Source organism: Pyxicephalus adspersus, chromosome 7, assembly GCF_032062135.1.
Source record: "Pyxicephalus adspersus chromosome 7, UCB_Pads_2.0, whole genome shotgun sequence".
In the NCBI taxonomy this organism is placed as follows: domain Eukaryota; kingdom Metazoa; phylum Chordata; class Amphibia; order Anura; family Pyxicephalidae; genus Pyxicephalus; species Pyxicephalus adspersus.
The window spans coordinates 70,626,238-70,635,093 of record NC_092864.1 but is presented as its reverse complement, the minus strand read 5'-3'; positions in this window follow the sequence as shown (position 1 = coordinate 70,635,093).

The window sequence follows — 8,856 nt, the reverse complement described above, 5'->3', positions numbered from 1 at the left end:
TAGAAAGCTGCAACTACGGTGTACCAAGTGCATCAGTCTCAGGGGGGAATATGTTAAATAAATGTGTTATTTCATAACTCTGGCTCTCTTGTTTCTGGGCAAAGCCAGGAACTTCTCAGCAACCCCTCGTACACGCAATTGTTTAATTACAAAATCAAACTCCAGAAATTAGAAGTTCTAGATGGTAATCTACCCCCAGTTATAAAAAAATATCCTCTCACCTTCCTTTCCTTTTAAAGGGGCTCACAATTTATTCGATATCTTGGAACTAACATCCCAGCTAACATAAACCATGTGGTGGACCTAAATTTCTTACCCCTTTTTAATTCAATAGCTGGGACCTCCAAAGTCGGTGGCAACACTCGTGGTTTGGACACTGTAATATCATAAAAATGAACATAATGCGGCGACTCCTGTACCTGCTACAAACTTTACCAGTCCACTTAACTTCACACATTTTGCTCCAAAATTTTGCATTATATATGGAATACTGACTCCCCTAGGCTTGGCAAACATCTCTTGCGACTCCAAAAAGATAAAGGCGACATAACATTTCCTGATCCCAAAAAGTATCATAAGGCTGTCCATCTGCCCCCCTCAGTTGATTGGTGCAGCCAAACACACTTTAAGGGATGGGTAAGACTGTAGAATGCTGTGTCCCCTATCCAGCTGTGTACCACAGCCTGATCCCCCCCTAAAGAATTTAGTAGCCTTTGCCACCACCCCTTAATAGGAGAGACCCTAAAAAGTAGGCAAGTTCTTTTGGAGCACAGGCATTGAGACTTTCCCCTCACCCATGTCTCCAATACTTGGACATCCCAAGTTTCCCACCAGTAAGACTGACAAAATCTTTAGGAAATGGATCACTCAGGGAGTTTTTTTTGCTCTCCATTTTCCTCCAACCCCCAGAGTGAATCCCCATACCACAGATACAAATAGACAACTCCCTCCCCTTCTTGGATGCCTGGAGGAGGATTCAATTTAAACACTTTTACCTATCACTACCATTTGCATGGCACTTCCACAGGTCCCATTCTCCTCTCGAGAATCTATGTGTGACAGGAGACCCTCTACGAGGGGTGTTGTCCTATGCATACAAATTACTATTGACATCATACTTTTCCCCTCCATCTATTTCCAGATAACAGGGAGATTTTCACCTTACCTTCACTCAGAAACAAAGAGAACTTCTTCTACACTATGGACACAAGGCTTCAATAAGTAACAAATACTAAGAGACAAACTACAAACTTCTCACTAGGTGGTACAGAACCCCAGATGTGCTGGCGAAAATGTACCCACACACAAGCTCACTGTTTTGGAGGTGCCGCAAAGACACTGGCACTTTGTTACATATCTTTTGGAGATGCCTTGCCCTGGCACCTTTTTGGTCAGGTGTAGCTAACATAATTAGTAGATTAACAAATGTATCAAACTCAAACAAGCCCAAACTAGCCCTGTTACATGTGTCTGGGATTTCAAGGAAATGCTCCAAACGATCCCAACTAGGTAGGGCCATCTACTAAATGCAGCTAACATGTATCCCACCTTTATGGTAACAGCCTACTTCACCGACGCTCAAACACTGGATCCATAGAATGAACAATATAAAATACATGGAAGACTTAATGAACCCAGGGGGCTTGATGGCAAACAGGCTCCTACGTATTTGGTTTTACTGGATAGAATTTACATGTACTCCTGTATACACACATCTTCCTCGCCAACCTATCCAAGACCCTGCTGCACCTCCCCATTAGAAATGCAGAGGTCACAAAATAAAAGATAAACTTAGGTAGAAAACTGAAAATTGTTTTATGTAAGCTGTCATTTTTCAACTAGAAAAATTAGAGAATGGAGCCCAAAGCTCCACCTGCTTTCTAAAGATGAGAATGAGGGAATTCATTTCATGAAGAGTTCAGAGTTTGACTGGTCCATTTTGAAGTCAGTGAAATCTTCATGCTGCTGGTCTAGAAAAGTCTTGTTTTCTGCACCTCATTGAGCATCTCTACTCCTCTGCAGTTTGTTTCTTCCCATGGTTTGGTATTGCATGTTGTGTTTTTTCATCCTTGGTGTTTTTACTCATTGTTACTCCTTCAGCACATTAGACCAGCCATTCTCATCCAGGGTTCTGTGGAGGTTGCTATGTTTCCTTAAATTTTGGCTTTTGACTGATGATTTTAGATGTGTTAATGCTTTTAGAATAAAGTGCTATTCTAGCCCCAACTGTAAGGGGTGTTCTTTCCAGTGGCTTCTTTTTTCCCATTCACTTACAAAAAACTATTAGTAGAGGTTCCTCTTAATTAATTTAAGGGTTTCTCAAGGTTAAAAAAAGGCTGTCCCTTAGGAAGGCAGCCCTAGACTATCATACAAGTTGTGTAGTCTCACACTCTCAAAAATGTAGTTGTCAATTAAACTTCAGCTGAGGATTTCTCTTGAATGGAGAAGCATTGTGCAATCACCATCTTGTTTTGCAGGTTGCTTTTTAGGCAATTCTGTTAACTGGTTTACTTGTGAAATGACCCTTAGGTAAATGAATCCACCTTACAATGTGAACTTTAATGATTTAACAAGCTGTTTGTAGCTAATTGTATTATATAAAAGTAAACAAATATATTGTTTTTTAGCCTCTATTTTAGACTACAGTTGATATGGTGCTGCATACATGATCAGCTATGACACGAGCCTTTGGAGGGCTTGAAAGGTCAGCTCATAGCGAATATAATTGCACTGTGACAAATATCACCAGGAAAATGTCCCAAAAATGCCCAAATTTTAGCATCAAAGTTACTATTTGTGATTACCCCTTGCACTGTCCCTGTGTATGTGTAGAAACATCCCTAGTTTAGTGCCAATGTGCAGCACTTCGGGTATTATCACAGCAAAAGCATTGGCTCTTCATGATGAAGGGATCCCTCCTTGGCCAATCACGGAGTGTTCCCTAAATGGCCAGTAATTGGCCAAGGAGAGAAGAAGAGCTGCAAACTCACTGTAAGAGCATGAGAAGTTCAGCAGTGCTATACTGTGCAACTGCACTAAGATGGGAGGATGGGTCACCACAACGATAAGTTTTTATGTAAGAACTATTTTGAGCATTTTATTTTCACAGCTAAAGTTTTTGGTTAAATGTAGCACAAACTACAGTACAGTACTGTAGAAAAAAATAAACATGTTTGACCTAACAATTTATCAAACATTTCTAACTTGAGCTTTCTTTAGAGAAATAATTAAATCATTAAATGTAGTTCTGCTTTGACTACAAATTAGCTGGCTGACTGACAACAAATGAGAAACAAGAATTTTTTTTGAACAATTCATGTCTTCAGACTACAAGAACATTAAAATTCATAACAAACCTAACGAGGTAATATCTATAAAATAAGCTTCTTGAATCTAACATGTGCAGCGTTCGCCCAATATCGTTCATAGATCCATCAGGATTGATCCATGAATGTGAAAACATAAGAGGAGAGGAAAAGGCTTTTATCTGTATTTACAGTATATTTTCAGTATGAAGACCCCGTTAGTACAATCGTGTTTACCTGGCTCAAACTAAACAGTAATGAGTAATAAAATGATAATAAGTGACAAATAACAAGTGGGAAATAAAAACAAATTATCAAGCATAATAGTAGAACAAAACAGCAGAGAATGTTATCTCAATTCCCCATACAGAAGTTGTCCAGTAAGTTATGCTTGAATTAGAAATTGGGCAGTTCTGGCTGTAGATAGTTAGTGTAGGCAGTTGGGTGACGTTTGTTGGAGAATATTACAAATAAGGATTAATACATAAATGAGGTTGTGGAATTTCTATTAGAACTAATAAATGTTGTAATACAGTTCCAAAGAGTGTCTGCACAGGCGAAGCCATAAAGCGAAACGCGTCAGAGACAAAATTCTCCTAACTGTTTTGGTCTACTACTATGCTTGATAATTTGTTTTGATTTTCCACGTTATTTATTATTTGTCACATAGGAATTGGTTCCAGCAACAAAAATTGCACTGGTGTACGCAGCCTTAGTCAATGTTTCCCCGTCTATTTTTACGCTCCACATTTATTAACGCTATCTTACATTATGTACAACAAATCCACTCATTTGAAAGTAATTACTTGCAATAGGCGTGAATGAGTTGCTTATCCGGATGCCATGATTCTAAATCTAAACAAATTTGCAACATGGAAAACACCAACCACCTGGAGAAGGGTCTATTGTTTAATGAGCACATACTGGCTGGGTCTGGAGGGTAAAGGTGGATAAGTCCAGGATTTAAAAATATGTAGTTGAATTACAATTAGAATACAGGTAATGGGGGACTGCGCAAGCATGTGGACAGGTAAACAGCACTTCCTTTCGGCTCCTGCCCCACATCCCTTTCATTAGCCAGAAACATTCACGAAATTGGCTATTTTCTCACCCGCTTGGGCTCTGCAGTCAGTGAGATGGAGAAAGCCTCCCCCTCCAAGATGGCCCTGGCTTCCCCATGTTCTGTGCAGAGAGCCTCTCCAGCCACACAGCACAGCCCTCCATGTCACTCTGCCCCCCCAACCCCACTAGCACAGGAGACCTGCTATCAGTGAAGCTGCATACACACTTCCAATTATTATCGTTGGTAAACGAACGACGAACGATCCTGCACGATATCTGCGAACGATCGTATAGCACCGATAATACCCAAAGAGGTCACCAAAAGAGATCTGCATGCCGTGGCTATTACCATATTTATTATCCTCTTGCAATCACCTTCAATTTCCACTATAGCAATAGACTGCATCCATAGAACCCTGTGTCCCAAGAGCTCAGACCCTTCTAGGCCATGAGATATGATCTGCAGTGTTTACTCATTCATGATCAAGGAATCAATCCGGAAGGCAGCAAGATCCCAAGACCCCATCACCTTCCAAGGTTTTGAGATACAACTCCTGCAAGATCTCTCCCGCCATACTCTGCTTCTCCACAAAGCACCAAAACAGTTTTCAAGGTTCTTCACCAACAGGAAGTATCCTACGTATGGGGATTTCCATTTTCACTCATTGCCCACAAGGACAGGAACACAGCAGTTTTTCCCCACTCTGCTCAACATCTTTGATATACTTCCGGTCAATATCCCAGACTGGCCTGCAGAACCCTGCCTTCTCAACACTCCAAAGTAACCTCAATGGCGCACCCAGAGCAGGAAAGCAGCAAGACCCCGACCCCAGGCCTGTTAGGAAGAACCTGTCTGATATCCTTTTTTTTCTCTACTAGATTCTCATGACAGAGGATCTCCATGTGAGACTTTGTAAAATAGAGACCCTAATCTTATGCTGTTCATTCTGATTAGTCATGATGTAGTTACATGAAGCTAATTTTATTAGGCAAGACTTCTCGCAATTATATTATTAGCTATACAATTAACCCGTGTGTTTATGACTAATATATGGCCTGGTGTGGTTTATTATTGTTATTGTTATTGTTATTATTCTTCAAAGTTGATCAGTGGGGCAGGTAGCCTTGTCCATGCCATAGGAGGATTTTTATTCTGCTCACCCCCATAGTCTGTCCTGGACTACGACCCCTCAACCACACCTACCGGACCCTATTCTGGTTACCTCTCTAGAATCCCTCTTCTCCTATCCCCCCCCCCCTCTTTTTATTCACTTTTGTCCCTCCCTTTCTCCCCAATTCACTTGTGAACACTTTGTAGCAAATTTACACACAGGATTAGTGTTGTTGTTATTGTTTTAAGATCCCTACTATGAAACAACTTAAGATATTGACATTCAATGGTAAAGGGTTGAACACCTCAGAAAAACGTACAGCACTACTAAATAAGCTGTGAATCCAGGTGGCACTGATCCAGGAAACCCACTTCAAAAATACTAAATACCCTAAGTCTCCAATTTCCAGTTAGCTATCATTATGGCTCCCCAGGTTCTTGTGCAAGGGGAGTCTCGGTTTTGATTTTTAATGCAGTGAAGTAGCAACTCCTGGATATGTACACTGATATGGAAGGTAAAATTATTTTTGGACTGCTAGAGGAAAGACTGGTGACGTTAGTGTCTGTATATGCTCTCCAACTGGACCAGATTGGGTTTCTCAGGTTCCTAGACAAAATGGAAGAATTCACAAATGGTCTACTTATATGTGGGGAAGACTTCAACTTTACCCTGGACTCTAACCTGAACACATTGGGTGCAGTTCCTCAGTCTTGCTCAGCAAGACCTGATCGCTTAAACATGTTTTTTTTCAATTTTTAATCCTCCTACCAGGGATTTCCCTTTTTACTCACACCCGCACCAGATATACTCTAGGACAGCGGTTGCCAACCTTTTTTGGTCCCCACTAAAATTCCTTGCTCCTGACCCCGCATGCGTGGGGAGCCAGGTGTCAATCAAAGGGGGAGAAACCTCCCCCATAGTGATGTAATAACAAAATAACCCCGTCCACTCTCCCATCGCAGATCTGAGCCTGCAATGGAAGAGTGGGAGGGTTATGTCCAGGGGCACAGCCCGCCCACTTCCCTGGGCCTGGGGACTGTACGGGGAACGTGGTGCACGGCTCTGGCCGGTGCATCCCCCAGCAGGGTCCTTCTCCCCAACGATCTTTCACTATCGTGTGTGTGTACAGTATCGTGTCTCTCAGTGATTGTGCATGTTTCTGCGGTACACTTTCTCCTTTACATGTCCCTCCCTGCATCGTTCAAACCATTGTATCTAGTGTGTGGACACTGTTGGTGGATTATATTTGAAATATCATATTGCTACAGCATGTACAGAATTGTGCACAATATGATTGTTCAAGTATAATCGTGCATAATCGTTGATCGGTCGTAATCGTTCATTTTCTAACAATAATTATTGGAAGTGTGTACCTAGCTTTAGCCTAATATTGATGTGAAAGCTGCTCTTTAATCTTCTTGTGAAGTACAGGGGTATGTAATAGTGTTATGTATCTTTTTATAATGTATCTTTTTATGTATCATTTTTCAATGTATCTCTTTACAATATATCTTTTTATGTATCCTTTTATAATGTATCTTTTTACATCTGTTTGGAGGCTGTAGAAGCTCTACACAGTGCTGAAAAAAACCCGAATTTTTCCTCCCATTGACTTTAATGGTGTTCGGCTTTGACATTCAACCACCAAAATTTTTTTGCTTTATTCGAGCGAATAGCTGCCGAATCGAATAGTGAGCTATTCGACCAACACTACTCACCGGTGGTAATCTGGGATGCTCACAAAGTGGTAATACGAGGCTTACTCATTCAGCACGTCTCCAGGATAGAAAAAGGTGCGACAGGCGTTGTCTTCAGCAACTGGAGGTTTCACATAAGCACAATCTGGATAAGAATGTAGGGGCTGAACTGACCCTGCTCAGAAGCAAACTAGTATCCCTTTGTTTAGGAAAAGCCAAAGTGGTTTTAACCAAATACTGCAGAGCATACTACGAACACGGGGATATATGTGGTCACCTTTTGGCAAGAGCACTGAGTGAACAAGCACTCATGTCCCATTTCTGTCCTCCCTTACTGGAACCAGGATACACTTAGTGCAGGACATAGGACATAGCTCAATTCAGGAACTACTATGCCTCATTATATAACCTTATTCATAGACCCAGAAGTCAGGGGCCAGAAGGCCAACCCTAAAGTTGAAAAGTTTAAAAAATACCAGCACCTAAAACTTCCCTGCCTTTCGAAGGTTAAAAGACACAGGCAAGACTCCCCTATTACACTTGAAGAGTTTCAGGCCACTATCATGCAGACCAAAACCAGGAAATCGCAAGGTCCACAAGGGTTCTCGTACCCATATTATAAAGCATTTGCGGAGATACTGGCCCCCTACTTTGTAACGCCCTTTAACTCTTTGACATCTGGCTCTAGAATACCATAGGAAGCTCTTATCACAGTAATCCCCAAGGCAAAGACACATATGTTTGTGGAAGTTATAGAACAATGTCCCTCCTAAACCAAGATCTTAAGCTCTTGACTAAGATTCTGGCTAATAGGTTGCAACAATACCTCCATAGGCTTATTCACCATGACCAGGTAGGGTTTATGCCATCCAGGAATGGGACACTACCGCTCAAGCCATCAATTGGATCCACGCAGCAAAATCATCCAGGAGGCTATTTTTCTCTCCATGGATGTGGAAAAAGCCGTCCACTGGGACTTCATGATGATGATGACTTTGAGACAGATGGGTCTAGGGGACAATATGTTGGAGTGGATTACAGCTATATAGTCAAACGCCTCCACATTCGTGAGAGTAATTGGAGAGTTCTCTGAACCTTTCCTTATTAACAATGGCACAAGACAGGTTTGTCCCTTGTCTCCTATTTTCTGCATACTGTCCTTGGAACCTCTGCTAACTGCTATACGTGCAAATGCAGACATATCCGGTATTCCACTGTCTGCCTTCACTAGATATTAGGAACATTTGCTTGCTGGAAGAGAATATTTTAAAGGGAATAGGGACAATGGCTGTATGTATGTGATAACACCTATCCATATTCTTATCTAGACTTATAAGAGATTTTGAGATGTGTGCGAGTACAAATATTTTAACCTAAAACCAAACTGGTAATTTTTAAAATTCAACATTATAGATCAAACAGAGGTGGGCTGCCACTGCTGAAATCTTCTAAAAGGACAAATTGCCTAGCTGCCACATTAATGTTTTGGTTTACTGTTTTGCAACACCCAGCTAGTACATTTAAGGGTTTAAAACTCTTAATACTTGCTGAGGGGGCTAGTTCTCATGTGTCCCAAAAGAATTGAAGTCAGCTGCACACTTTCTCCCCCCTTCACAGTTCCCTGCATTTCTGACTCCTCTGGGGAGCCTGGGACCTAAATAACGTGTGTCAGGATTGCCA